General features: G+C 45.9%; 1 long non-coding RNA gene across 1 annotated transcript; it reads left to right on the top strand.

The window, feature by feature from the left end:
• The first annotated feature begins 14,132 nt into the window (after positions 1-14,132).
• On the top strand, positions 14,133-15,109 carry LOC121629175. The gene is made up of 3 exons (XR_006008343.1): positions 14,133-14,209; positions 14,335-14,437; positions 14,522-15,109. It is a non-coding gene; the product is annotated as an uncharacterized LOC121629175 (long non-coding RNA).
• Positions 15,110-15,357: the final 248 nt, after the last annotated feature.

The raw sequence follows: 15,357 nt of genomic DNA, 5'->3' as shown, positions 1-15,357 counted from the left end.
CACCCGACCAGACATTACACCCACTGCGCCCCAGCGTCACCACACCAGTAAGCCCTAATGTTCTGAGTGGAGGTTGTGCATTGTGCTAACTTAGAAATCATATTAAACTGTGAACAAAATTCCTCTGTAGTTTATCTAAATGTATTCCATTGTAATAACTGTACATAGTCTGTACATGTGGCTACTTAATTTCTTTAGTGTGTTTTTATTTTTTTTCCCTTTTATAATTTGTGCTAAAGTTTATTGTGTGTACATTTGTCTTATTTTTGTGTGTTCTTTATTTGTTTATCTGATTGCTGTGACAGGAAATTCCCCTCTCAGGATTTATAACGTACGTATATATAACCAAAAAAAATACCCAAATTTCCCTGAGGGCTCTCCGAAGGGATTAATAAAGTATTTCTATTCTATTCTATTCTATTCTATTCTATTCTATTCTATATTCTTAGCTGTGATTGCAGTCTGACCTTGTGTTAAGTAATGTATATCCACCTAGTTGTTTTACTGATGCTTAAAACCCACTATTCTGGTCTTTTGTATATTCCAGGTGACAGAAGACGGTCGCAGCTGCATATGTGAACAGTCGTGGAGAAGATGCAGCTGCAGATGAAAGGCAGCTGGAGAGAATGGAGTAGAAGCATCAGTTTCAGGCGTCTGGACAGCCAGGAGGCAGCAGGAGACAGACCTGACCCGGCAGCTGATGGAGTGGTTGGCTACCTTCAACCAGGCCTTCCTCGCTGTCTTTGGACAGCTGGTGCAGGTGCTGCGAGGCAGTCATGTCCCGAGTCAATGCCCAGGCAGTAGAGCCTTTCATAAAGTGGTAAAGTGGTTCATCTAGTACATTTTTTGTGCATTTATATTACTAGTAAGTAAAATATGTAATTGGTTGTATTTCCAACATTTTTACAATAATTTCTAATTATATATAATTATATTTATAAATCATAATACATATAATACATATAATTATGTAACCCACTTCTGAGTATGTACCTACGTACGTCGCTACCTAGGTTCATAGGAGCTGAGAGGTGAAGCAATAACCAGTACAGACAGGTATAATTAACAGTTGTAACTTTTTAGTTTTGACAATAATTTTTTAACAGTGTACAATGATATTGTATAAATTATAATAAATTGTCCCTTCAGGATGTTCAGTCCAGAGAGTGTTCTATGTGGATCCAATCAAAGTTCAAGTCAATAGTAAGGGGATTGTCAAGTCAGGGAAAATATCTGATGTTGGCTCTCGGTGTCGATCAGTGGAACTGATAAAATCCTACCATACAGGTTGGCTGGATGGTGTGATGGAACTCAAAGTTTGACTGGGAGGCTTGCCATCAACTGGATTTCTGGTCAGCTTCGTTGAACACAAGGACTGTAGCTTCACTTCTTTCCACAGTCTATAAGAACAAGTAGGGAAAAGAAGAAGACCCAACCAAGAAAAGTTTGACAGGAGAGGTCAAGGCAAATAAAGTGCTTCCCCAACGGCTCTTCAAACTCTTTTGTCATTTTCTTTCTTTTTTTTTAAACCTGTCCTGTCCAGCATCACAGCAGCAAAATGATAATCTGGTTGCTGTATCGTGCTGAACAAATTTGCTGCCAAGGGGAGGCCTATGGGTAAGGCTCCTCTTGATAATGTGATTAATTTATTTATTTATTTACTTTGAATCACGGAATCTATGTAATCTTGCTGGACCTGACCGGAGGGGACAGAAAAAGATGGAAAATAGCAAAAAGAGCAAAAGGGAAAGAAGAAAGGAGACAAAAAGATCACAGACAGAAGGAAACGACCCTTCAATCCACACCATCACCAGACAACAAACTGTTACACCTGTACATGAACACACCAGAAAATTTCCTACAACTTTTACAAAAGCAGAAACACACACACAGAAAAAACAGGGCTGCTAGTCATTAAGAGTTTTTAATAATAACCAAATCAAAAAGACATAACAGCGACCAGATACTAACTCAAAATAAAAAGAAGAATTATCTCTTAGTATAAAAACCCACTGGACACCTCAGTGATTGTCAGCATGCAGAGCTTGAGGAAGAGGAGTGATCAGTGATGAAGAGTGGTGAGTGAGATCAAATGCGAGGTCAGAGGCAGACCAGGGCAGCCCAGAGACCCTGGCCCTCAGCAGCAGACCCGGAGCACTAACCTAAGCTACGCCACCACGAAGACGACTCCAGCCCCACCCGAAGGGCGGCAGAGGAGAGCCCCAGCAAGAGCCCCCCACGGTCTTGGGGCACAGGTCCCAGTGGGCCAAGATCGGCAGCCGCCGGAGACCCAGTCTGCCTGTTCGCCGCCAGAGACCCAGTCTGCCTGTCCTCCAGAGCTCTGGTCCAAGCCTGCTCAGCCTCCAGAGACCCAGTCTGCCTGTCCTCCAGAGCGCCGGCCCAAGCCTGCCCATCCGCCTGAGATTCTAGTAGAAGGATATGTATTGCAGTGGAAGCACATTTATCCCAGTGGAAGCATATTTATGCCAGTAGAAGCATATTTTTCCAGTTAGACATATATTTATCCCAGTGGAAGTTTATGTATGCAAGTAGAAACATATTTATCCCATTAGAGGGATATTCATCCCAGTAAAAAAATATTTATCCCAGTGGAAGCATATGTAGTCCAGTTGAAACTTATTTATTAGAAGCATATTTATACCAGTAGAAGCCTATTTGTCCCAGTAGAAGCATATTCATCTCAGTAGAAGCATACTGTATATATCCCTGTAGAAGCATATTTATCCCAATTGAACCATATTTATCCCAGTAGAAGCATATTTTTCCCAGTGGAAGCATATTTTTCCCAGTAGAAGCATATTTATTCTGAACCAAGAAAAACATGTTATTGTATGGAAGTAGATGGAGATGGAAACAGAAATATTTTCCTCTAGTCGGATACAGTAATTATATCTGTATCTCTCTTCCAGTGTAAAATTCTCTAGTTAACTTGTTTTACTGGTCACACTGGGCTTATTTTCACAGCAACCATCTACATCTGTGTTATAGTTTGTGTTTTATAAAGTTTCAAAGATTTACTTTCATGACCTGACTTTCATAGCATCTCTGAATGTGAATTAGCTTGAGCAGCATGATGTCACTGGTGGACAGATCATTACAGGATCGGAACTGCTGTAGAGACTAAATACGACTAATACTGATGTTCAGTCTTTCTGGTGGAAAGTAATTCCCCGTTTCCTGCTTTCAATGATCCCCCAATTACAAGAACAAAACGCGGCACAGAGCTCTGGCATCTTTCATCTGCTGCTGCTGCTGCTGTGTAGGTTGGCTAAGTTGGGACCGGTCCAAGATGGTGGTGATATTTCTCATGCTCCAGCAGTTAATGCGGCATTTAGTCTTAATACTGTATGTCGGGACCAGTTAGACAAGATGTGAGGTCACAGGGTCTGCAGCTACCCAGTAGGGGGCAGTGTAGGTAACAGACCAGATGTAAGTTCACAGGGTTGACAGCAGTAAAAATTATGGAAGGTTTTAAAGACAAGGCATGTTGTGCTTGGTTTAGGGTCCTTATTAATTTCTGCTGTCGTTTTCACTGCTGTGACCTCAAAATGAAAACTAACCTCCTCTTTCAGCTCTGTGTTTATAGTTTTGTTTCCACCCTACAAATTCAGCATCTCTATCTGGTCTGAGTTCTCTAATGCGTCCCTTTGTGGACTCCTCTGGTAACCACCGTAGTAAATTGGAAAGTATGAGAACAATTAACTCACAAGAGAGCTGGTTGTCTACATGAATGTGAGGTTAGAAAGAAAGAATTTTCCCCAGCTTAAGAGCTAAGTTGTTTTCTGTAATGAAATTCTTTCTGATTGGTAAACATCTAAGTCTTTATTAGGTTCCCAATTTGTAACAGGGGGCCTAGAATTTGTTCCTTTTCTGAGACATCTCTGTTAATATTATCCATCTCTATCCATCCATCCATTAACTCTAAAGAGGGTTTTGGATTGTCCATCCTTTGTCCATCATACCTCTCAACATCCCATGCTTAACATGCATGCATTTAGGCTGTGTGAGAATACTGAACCCAAGAACCCAAGCTGCATAAAAAAACTCAAAATATAAAGTTCCTCTGAGCTGAGATTCTTCTTGCTGTGAGATAACATTGATAAAACCATTTACATACCGCTGGCCTGCAGCGGTCCGAACATAGACCATCCATGAGATGGAGCATAACATATATGGTGTCACCATGTGGTTTGTGGACTGCTGGTTTTGAAGCTTGTAGTTTAGTACTTGGCTACCATAAAAGATGGCAGCATGGATGCATGCAGTGGCTCCAGGCTTTGTCTTGTCTTTGTTGTGTTTTCACCTGCTTTGTTTTGACTGGAAGCCTTAATCCAGTACAGAAGGGCTGACCTGCTGGAATTAGGAAAATACCTGAGGAAAAACTGCAGCTTCTCTGCCAAAGCCAGATTTTATTTGACTCGAACTGTCACAGCAGAGGTGAGTAGTAGACCCAAAACTAGACTGATGAGGCAGGAGGCAGACGAGTACAAATATTCAAGATTTAATTCAAAGAAAAAAGTAAACTTACATAGACTGGAACACTGGCAAACAGCAACAATGATCTGGCAATTACTAATAGAAACCAAGGGGTATATATACACTAAGGACAACTAACAGGGCACATGTGAAGTGAATGAGGCCAACTGGAGGACCGGGAGACCATGCAGACAGGAGGCTGAGTCCAGGGAGGCAACCAAGAGGCCACTCCAACAGGAGCTGGATCTCTGGAGGGCGGCCCGGAGGCCACAACAGCAGGAGCTGGTTCTCTGGAGGGTGGCCAGGAGGCCACACAGACATTGCAGACCTGGGCAGGACCTGGGCACCAGCGTCAGACGCTGAAGAGTTGGGGGTGAGGACCATGGAGCTAAAAGCAATGGAGGAGCATCCTGACCTGGGACCCACTCGAAGACAGGAACCTCTGTAGGCAACGGAGAAGCGTCCCGACCTAGTACCCCTCTGAGAGGTGAACCTCCGGAGGTGTTGGAGGAGCATCCTGACCCCTACCCCCTTGGAAGCAGGAACCTCTGGAGGTGGCGACGTGGAGCAGGGCTGAGAGACGTGGGCCTTGGGGCTGCAGCAGTTCCTCATCTCGGGATGTGAAGCTGATCCCTTCCTACAGACCTCTGATCTGCATTACCAAACTCACCACCAGAACCATCCAGGTCTGGACTGAGGGGGCTTCCTCAGCCTTACAGGACTGCCTTGAGCACACAGACTGGGGAGGGTTCAAAGAGGACGCTGATCTGGAGGAAAACACCTCGTCTGTGCTGTCCTATGTTCACTTCTGCTCTGATGCTGTCCTATCTACAAAGACACTCCCAATTGCCCCAAACAGAAGTCGCAGATGGACAGCACAGTTTGGTCCATGCTAAAAGCCGGGATGCAACCCACAGAGCGGGAGACAAACTAGCTTATAGCAGGGCCTGCAAAGACCTGAAAAAGGGCCTCCAGTTGGCAGAACTCAGGTGTCAGGTGGGACACTACAACCATGTGCAGACCAGCTAGCAGAAGTTTTTCTGGACATCTTCAACATGTCCCTGCAGCTTTCCACGTTTCCTGTCTGCCTAAAGTCCTCGATCATTGTGCCTGTGCCAAGAAAAACAACCTCAATGATTACCGCTCCGTCGCTCTCACCCCAGTCATCATGAAGGGTTTCCAGCGGCTCCTCCTAAAACACATCCAGGACGCCATACCTGCCGGCATGAACAGCCTGCAGTTGGCCTACAGGGGGAACCGTTCTACGGAGGATACTGTCTCCATAGCATTTCACACAGTCCTGACTCACCTGCAGCATCCCAACACCTGTGTTAGGATGCTGTTTGTGAACTTTAGCTCAGCTTTCAACATTGTTCTCCTGGATCTGCTCACCCTGAAGCTCCACAACCTGGTCTGCCAGCATCACTCTGCACCTGGATCAGGGACTTCCTCACCAACAGGCCCAGGTGGTGAGGATAGGGAAGTCAGCATCTTCATCACTGATCCTCACCACTGGGACACCACAGGGTTGTGTGTTCAGCCCCGCCCTCTTCACCCTGGACTGCTCTGCCATCCACCCACCACCATGGCTGGGAAGTCTGCAGACGATCCCACCGTGGTGGGTCTCATATCCAACAATGATGAGACCACAACAGAGAAGAGGTCCAGAGTCTCATAAAATGGTATTCCAAGAACAATCTGGTACTTAACATGAAGAAGACCAGGGAGGTCCTAGTAGATTCCAGGAGGTCCAGAAAGACTGAGCACGCTCCTCTCTGCATCCATGGAGAGGCAGTGGAGCGAGTGGACAGCATGAAGTTCCTGGACATCCACATTTCCTCTGACCTCTCCTGGACTGTGAACACTTTCCACCTGGTGAAGAAGCCCAACAACGGCTCTTCTTCCTCAGGAAGGTGAAGCGACGGGACTCTCTTCTCAGCTGCTGGTGAACTTCTACAGAACCTCCATGGAGAGCATCCTGTGTCTCAGTGTGACGGTACGGCAGCTGCACAGGACCAGAAGAGCTTAGCCCGGCTGGTGAGGACAGCTCAGGAGATTGTGGGCCGCCGTCTACCAGACCTGGACTCCATCTACACCGCCTGAGTCCAGAAATCCAGTCCAGTTGCCCGCCCACCCAGGCAACGCCCTGTTTGTACCACCTCCATCAGGAAAGCTGGACAGGAGCATTAAAACCACCACAGACAGGCTCAGAGACAGTTCTTCCCCAGAGCTGTGGAAGCAGCAGCTCCCTGTAGTCCAGCACTTACATACTATCTACAGGACTCACACACATGGACCAACCCTCCACACACAGACACTGAAGATTCACACCTTCTCTCTCTCTCTCTCTCTCTCTCTCTCTCTCTCACACACACACACACACACACACACACACACACACACACACACACACACACACACACACACCCACACACACACACACACACACACACACACACACTCAGACCTCCATCTGTGCAGCAGGATGAACTTCATCCAGCCTTCATCTCATTTTCTGTAAATTGCATGTTCTCATATTTATTATATATTTATATGTAGCCAGGTCAAATGATAAAGTTATCACTTCTATGTGAAGCAGCTATTATTCTCCTTTTTGCCTCGTGTTCTTGTAAGTGTCCAGCAGATGACGCTGTTGCGTTTTTTTTTTATTACGCTAAGTGTTTACTGAATCGGGTATATAGTCGCACGCGTGACGTCAGCACAGCGCGACAGCCGAATGCCACTGAACGGTAGCTGACAACGACGGTGCGTATCTAAATAAAGTTGTTCATTTAATGGTCATCAATGGTAAAGATAAACTTAACTGTTATTAAGCAGAGCTCTAAAGGGTCTAGCAGTGTAAGAATGAAAGCTCGATGTGTTTCACACAGCTGATGATTGATGCGGATTGAGGCTGAGAACGGAGTTAAGTGAAACGTGGTTGCTGAGCAGCGCCCATCGCCTCGCTGGGGGAATACTGGACAGCGCAACGGCGTGGGTGTTTCAGATGAGTTTTATTTAGAATTTATAAGTTCGACTAAGTGTAAAACTATGTGTATGTGCCTTTGGTTGTATTAGAGGGGAGATAGCACTGTCTGTTGGTTTCCTGGGAGAGCGTGTTCTTCAGTTGGGGCAGGCTATCCGCCATGGTGAATGTAAGTGCAAGTTGGTATTGTAAATAGGGACTGTTTTCTTTATTTTTATAATATGTCCTGTAACCAAATGCATTTAATAACATGACTGTATTTTGGATGTGTGCTTAGTAGTGTCTATTCTTTGTTTTATAACAGGAATAGTCCACTACTGTTGTCTTATTTTGGGTCTTATTTTGGTCTTATCTTTTCTTTTCTTTCTTCACCGGTCTCTTTGACCTGAACCAGTTTTTTGTTGGGAGTCCTGAGTTTCAGTTTATGGACATTGAAGATACTTTTTGTTCATAAGGAATATATTGAACCTTGAAGAGAGGTGTTTCTTGTTGCTACCTAAATGTTACAGAGGAACCTAAGTTATTTTGTGGAAACACACAAACCAAACAAATTAATGCTGCTCTCCTTTTGGGGAACAGTCGGGAAATAAAAGACCCACATTATTTTTGGAGCTGCCTGTCGTGTGCGGTTTTTTTCTCGTTCCTACACCTGGCCCCACACCCACACGCCACCGCCAGCCCACATATTGGTGTCAGAAGTGGGATTTCCAGTTTGATTTGTCCCGTTTTGAATTTGCATTTTTGTCAGGACTTTATTAATAGGGTTTTTTTAGTGGTATAAGACAACAGTAGTGGTGAAGAGGAGTCCCATCCGCCTTGTTGTGAGTGGTACAGAGCTTCTGAGGGGCCGAGCGAGGACAAGCTGAGCTGCTCGGACGAGACACGGCTGCTCAGGTGCCAGGAGTTACACATCGACCCCAAAAGGCCAAGGGACAGCACAACTCAAAAAAGGACTGTGTGACCCCAGAGGAGACATTCACAAAATGTCCGACAACGAGGAAGGACTGGACATGTCCATGCCTGGAACCAGCCAGGCGGGAGGTGATTCTGCTACTGCTTCGTCTGAGAGTGGTAACAGTGGTAATCAGTTAATACAGTTACAGTCACAAATCACTGAACTGAGTAGAAAACATGATGCTGTAATGTCAAGTATTGCTTCATTGGGTGATGTACAAACAAGGTCCATTGTGTATGTGCCTAGAGAGAAACAGATAGTACCATTTAGTGGTGATCCAGGTAAGGATGCTCACTCTGTCGATGAGTTTATTGAAGAGGTAGAGCGGGCTGTCAGTCTAAGGGGTCTGAGGGAACATGACCAAGTAGACTTTGTGATGTCACTGCTAAAGGGTTCTGCATTAGATGAAGTTAAACTCCGCATACGTGGACAACCAGTAAGACCCAGTGATCTGTTTTCATACTTGCGTGAAGCATTTAGAGAGAAACGCACTACACCACAGTTGTTACATGCATTTTATGCACGGCGTCAGTTAGAGGGAGAAAATCTGAGAGACTACTCACATGCACTGTCTCAGTTACTTAACTCCGCTCTGTTAAATTCTCCTGATGTAGTTGCTGACTCACAGCTCGCGATGCGAGATCAGTTTATTGAAGGCGTGCGTGACTCCGCCCTCCGCCGCGAGCTCCGACGGCTCATCAGAGAGAAGCCCCAGTCCAGCCTTTTTGAGGTACGTGAAGAGGCCATTATGTGGAGCCTTGAAGACCGACCCCGAGGTTCAAACGTGGCAAGAAGCAGAAATCTGGTAGGTGAGAGCCCCAACAGTCATTCAGTTGAGTTGAGCGTTGAGACCCCCAGCAACCCAGGAAGTGATTTGGCCATGACCCTCCAGGAAGTTGTTAAAATAATAGCTCAACAGGGTAAGGCCATCGGAGAATTAACAAATGCTGTACGTGAACTGAGCATTCAAAAAGCCAAGCCTTATGGCGCAAACCTGAGTAATAAACCAAAAATAACACCCAAGTACACAGAAGATGGCCAGCCAATCTGCCTTAGGTGTGAAGGGGTAGGACACATGGCCAGACAGTGTACTGCGCGCAGAGCCCCCAATCAGCCTAACGCTCAGCCTGCTTCGGCGGTGCAGGGAAACGAGGGCCCTCGGTTGCTATGAGCCGGGCAATGCGAGGTAGGTCCGAAGGCTCACCCCCGACTTTGACCAAAGAGCGTTTTTTGGAAAATGCAGTAGGAAAATGCCCTATAGTAGACATACAAATAGGCGATGTCCCCCTCAAGTGCCTTTTTGATTCAGGAAGCAATGTGAGTACCTTAACAGAGAGCTTTTTCAGAGACCACCTCCACGGAGAGGACAAAGACATGCACTGTACGTCTAAATGGCTCAAAATCACAGCTGCTAACAAGCTCCCCTTACCCTACCTAGGTTATGTAGAGCTCGATATTGAAGCCATGGGCATCACTATCCCAGAATGTGGATTTTTGATCATAAGAGATAACAGTGCAACAGACAACAAGGAACTTGATTCATCCCCTCCTGGCATCATTGGAATGAATATTGCTAAACGATGTAAGGAGTTGATACTAGTGGAGTTTGATGCAGCACTAGGAGGAGAGCTGGATTCCGATTGGAGAGAGGCCTTTCAGCGTGTGCAGGAAGCGGAACTGGTAGAAAAAACAGCTATGGCGCGTGTAGCACAAAAAGAAAAATGTCACCTGCCTGCTCTATCAGTCTCCACAGTTTATGTTAGGGGCCCCAAGAGACCCAGTCACAACCCCTCCACTCTGGTGTTAGAGCCAGGCAACACCCCACTGCCGGGTGGCGTGATTGTGGTGCCCACAGTAATATCTGCCAGCAGACACATTTTTCCTGTCCAAGTGATAAACTTTTCACAAGATGATGTCTGGCTCCCTGCTAAAACCAGGTTAGGTATTTTAACTCCCTGTCAGTGCATTGAAGGTGACACGTGCGAAGTTCAGTTCCAGCGCATATCGGCTACACATGAGGAAGTCACTGTTACTCAGAGGGGTGGTGGAGAACCTGACACAGACATGCAGACACTTTTTGATCGGCTACATCTAGGCGGCACACCTGAGCAACAGGCAGAACTCAAGTCGTTGTTGTTAAAATATGCTGATGTTTTTGCAGCGCATGATGAGGACCTAGGCTACACCGACCAAGTCAAACATGAGATCCCTGTACTGGATGAGACCCCAGTTTCCCAGCCATACAGGCGGATCCCACCAAACCAATACCAAGAGGTCAGAAATCACATTTCAGAACTATTAAGAAAGGGTGTGATTCAGGAGAGTGCCAGCTCTTACGCTTCACCAATTGTCTTAGTCCGAAAGCCCGATGGTAGTCTAAGACTATGCGTAGATTACAGAAAGCTGAACTCAAAGACCAGGCGTGACGCATTCCCACTACCACGCATCGATGAAAGTCTTGATGCTCTGTGCGGCGCAAAGTTCTTTTCCAGCATTGACCTGGCAAGCGGCTATCACCAAGTTGCAGTCCACGAGAAAGATAGGCACAAAACGGCCTTCACAACTCCTTTTGGCCTATATGAATATCTACGGATGCCTTTTGGATTATGCAACGCGCCAGCCACCTTTCAGCGGTTAATGCAAGCAACAATGAGTGACCTAGTTTTTCAGATCGTTTTAGTCTACCTAGACGACCTGCTGGTGTTTTCCCAAACCTTCCAAGAACACCTGGAGAGATTAGAAACTGTCCTAAAAAGGTTAAAAGACACAGGTCTCAAAGTCAAAGTCGAGAAATGTCACTTTCTCCAGTCCGAAGTCAAGTTTTTGGGTCACCAGGTTTCAGCTGAGGGTATTGGCACTGATCCGGATAAAATAAGTGCAGTTAAGACCTGGCCCACTCCCAGAACAGTAAAAGAGCTCAGATCATTTTTAGGTTTCTGTAGCTATTACCGGAGGTTTATTGAGAAGTTTTCCCAGGTCGCAGGACCTCTACATGACGTTGTAAATGCCTGCCTTAAAGCGAGCAGCCCGGCCAAGGCTAATCAGTTGTTTCAGTCCGCTTGGACACCAGAGTGTTCAGATGCTTTTGAACTACTTAAGGACAAGTTAACGAGTGCACCCCTGCTAGGCTATGCAGACTTTAAGCTTCCTTTTGTATTGGAGACAGACGCTAGTAACCTGGGGTTAGGTGCGGTCCTGTACCAGGTTCAGGGAGGAAAGAAAAAGGTCCTAGCTTATGCAAGTCGTAGACTCAGAGGAGCTGAAAGGAACGACAAAAACTACAGTAGCATGAAGTTAGAACTCCTCGCATTAAAATGGTCAGTTACAGAGAAGTTTAGGAGTTATCTTCTTGGATCCAAGTTCACAGTCCTGACAGACAACAACCCGCTTTGTCACCTTTCCACTGCTAAGTTAGGGGCTATCCAGCAGCGTTGGGTTGCACAGTTGGCCGTGTTTGATTTTGACGTTAAGTACAGGCCCGGTCGCTGTAACTCAGCAGCCGACGCCCTTTCCAGACAGCCAGTTGCATGTGAGTCAGATCCTTATTCAGAGGATGCAGAGTTTGATGGTTGTGTTGCCATATGTGACAGCCTTCGTGCAGGCACTGTTTTAGATCCCGAGTTAGTGGCTGCAGGGGTTGAGGATTTTCGGGTGAGGCAGTTAAATGCCTCAGACCCAAACAGTGAGGGGGCAGATGAGGAGATACACATAAACACACCTACACTACCTAGTTACACTAAAACTGAGCTCCAGAACTTTCAAGTGTCCGACCCCACCTTGAAAGTGCTGAGAGAGTTTTGGGACAGGCAAAGGAAGCCCTCCTTTCACGAGAGACAAACCCTGCCCATACCAGTCCGGTCCCTTCTGAAACAGTGGCCCCGTCTCAGAGAAAAAGATGGACTCTTGTATCGTGAGATTGAAGATGCTCACCTTGGAAAATGTCACCAGCTGTTGATACCTGCATGTCTCAAAGAAAAAGTGCTTAACAGTGTACATGATCAGATGGGCCACCAAGGCATGGAACGGACGCTTGGCCTGCTAAAACAGAGATGTTTTTGGGGAAGGATGTATGAGGATGTGGAGCAGTATGTTAAAAATTGTCAGAGATGTGTTTTAACTAAGTTGCCACAGCCCAAAGTTCACGCTCCCCAAACTCCATTCTTAGCTACCCGTCCACTTGAAGTTGTAGCTGTAGACTACACTATCCTTGAGCGCGCCAGTGACGGTTGTGAGAACGTACTTGTAGTCACTGATGTTTTCACTAAGTTTAGTCAAGCATTCCCTACAAGGAACCAGAGAGCAGATACAACCGCTAAGGTCATACTAAAGGAGTGGTTCTTAAAGTACGGGGTGCCAGAGCGCTTGCACTCAGACCAAGGCAGAAATTTTGAAAGTGCTGTGATTGCGGAACTGTGCAGGCTGTATGGGGTAAAGAAAACACGCACAACACCTCATCACCCTCAAGGAAATCCCCAGTGCGAGAGGTTTAACAGAACCTTACATGACCTTTTGAAAACACTGCCCCCTGAGAAAAAACGACGCTGGCCTGAGCACCTTTCAGAACTGGTGTATGCCTATAATGTGACACCCCACTCCTCAACCGGTTACTCTCCTTATTACTTGCTGTTCGGAGTTCAACCTCACTTGCCAGTTGATGCTTTGTTAGGACAGGAACAAGTAAAAATGGAAGGCCCTGATTGGCTTACAGCCCACCGAGAGCGTCTCCAGGACGCACATGAGAGAGCCCGAGACTTGGCAGAGAGGAAAGCTGCTGATAGAATGGCTCACCAAAATGCAAAAGTGCACTGCCCACCAGTCGAAATTGGCCAGTATGTTTATCTTCGTTACCGTCCAATCGGAAGGAATAAGATTCAAGATGCATGGTCATCCACAGTATATAAAGTCACGGATGTACAGGGAACGACGCACACAGTGGTACCAGTGACTGGAGGACCAATAAAGAGAGTGCATAGGTCCAATCTGCGCCTGTGTGTGGGCCCTATACCAGCTCCAAGACAAATCCGCCAAGCAGCTCCTATTCGAAAGCCTGAAACCGATTTAGACTCTGAAGCTGAATCTATTGAGTCAGAGCCCGAGTTCCTGCTGTTGGAACAAGTCCAAGAACCTGTTGGTCCCAGTTTAGAGGATCTGGAAAGTAATCTTGGGGAGGAGGTCAGGAGTGAAGCGGGAAGTGAGCAACTACCTGGGGTGGAGATGAGGGACAGGCCCGGTGAAGAGTTGTCCCCTCAACTGGAACATGAGAGAAGCCCGGGTTTGTCTGAAGAGGGAACAGACGAGAGACCTGCACCTGCTCCGCGGCGGAGGGTAGGACGATCCGCTACAAGCACGCCTACGCCAACACCGCGCAAAAGTGTCAGAACAAACGCTGGCAAAAACAGAAACCCGTTTAACTTACCTATGTCCGCGTGTAATGCTGTATCTTTCACGCCGGATGTGTTGTCTCAGGTGTTAGCGGGTATGGTTCTTTACACCTCAAAACTTAATGCCATGGTTGATGCTTAGGAAGTCACCGAGACGTTGACTTCAGGCAGGGGAGAATGTAGCCAGGTCAAATGATAAAGTTATCACTTCTATGTGAAGCAGCTATTATTCTCCTTTTTGCCTCGTGTTCTTGTAAGTGTCCAGCAGATGACGCTGTTGCGTTTTTTTTTTATTACGCTAAGTGTTTACTGAATCGGGTATATAGTCGCACGCGTGACGTCAGCACAGCGCGACAGCCGAATGCCACTGAACGGTAGCTGACAACGACGGTGCGTATCTAAATAAAGTTGTTCATTTAATGGTCATCAATGGTAAAGATAAACTTAACTGTTATTAAGCAGAGCTCTAAAGGGTCTAGCAGTGTAAGAATGAAAGCTCGATGTGTTTCACACAGCTGATGATTGATGCGGATTGAGGCTGAGAACGGAGTTAAGTGAAACGTGGTTGCTGAGCAGCGCCCATCGCCTCGCTGGGGGAATACTGGACAGCGCAACGGCGTGGGTGTTTCAGATGAGTTTTATTTAGAATTTATAAGTTCGACTAAGTGTAAAACTATGTGTATGTGCCTTTGGTTGTATTAGAGGGGAGATAGCACTGTCTGTTGGTTTCCTGGGAGAGCGTGTTCTTCAGTTGGGGCAGGCTATCCGCCATGGTGAATGTAAGTGCAAGTTGGTATTGTAAATAGGGACTGTTTTCTTTATTTTTATAATATGTCCTGTAACCAAATGCATTTAATAACATGACTGTATTTTGGATGTGTGCTTAGTAGTGTCTATTCTTTGTTTTATAACAGGAATAGTCCACTACTGTTGTCTTATTTTGGGTCTTATTTTGGTCTTATCTTTTCTTTTCTTTCTTCACCGGTCTCTTTGACCTGAACCAGTTTTTTGTTGGGAGTCCTGAGTTTCAGTTTATGGACATTGAAGATACTTTTTGTTCATAAGGAATATATTGAACCTTGAAGAGAGGTGTTTCTTGTTGCTACCTAAATGTTACAGAGGAACCTAAGTTATTTTGTGGAAACACACAAACCAAACAAATTAATGCTGCTCTCCTTTTGGGGAACAGTCGGGAAATAAAAGACCCACATTATTTTTGGAGCTGCCTGTCGTGTGCGGTTTTTTTCTCGTTCCTACACCTGGCCCCACACCCACACGCCACCGCCAGCCCACATATATATTTATTTTTACTTATTTAAGTATACCTGCTATATTTTTATTTTCTTATTTATGTGTTCTTAAGCCAAGAGACTCTTCAAAATTTTGTTTTGCTGCACCATGACAATAAAGATCTTGAATCTTGTGTCTTCAACTGTTAGGTTTACAGTCTTTTTGCAGGCTGAGGTGGAAGTTACCACCAGGCGAGAGGCAGGGTAAACCTTACCAGTGCACCACATGGACAATGCAGACTAACATGT

Source organism: Melanotaenia boesemani, chromosome 18 (genome assembly GCF_017639745.1).
Source record: "Melanotaenia boesemani isolate fMelBoe1 chromosome 18, fMelBoe1.pri, whole genome shotgun sequence".
In the NCBI taxonomy this organism is placed as follows: domain Eukaryota; kingdom Metazoa; phylum Chordata; class Actinopteri; order Atheriniformes; family Melanotaeniidae; genus Melanotaenia; species Melanotaenia boesemani.
Note: the sequence above shows the minus strand (reverse complement) of the source record. Positions and strands in the feature narration are given on the sequence as shown.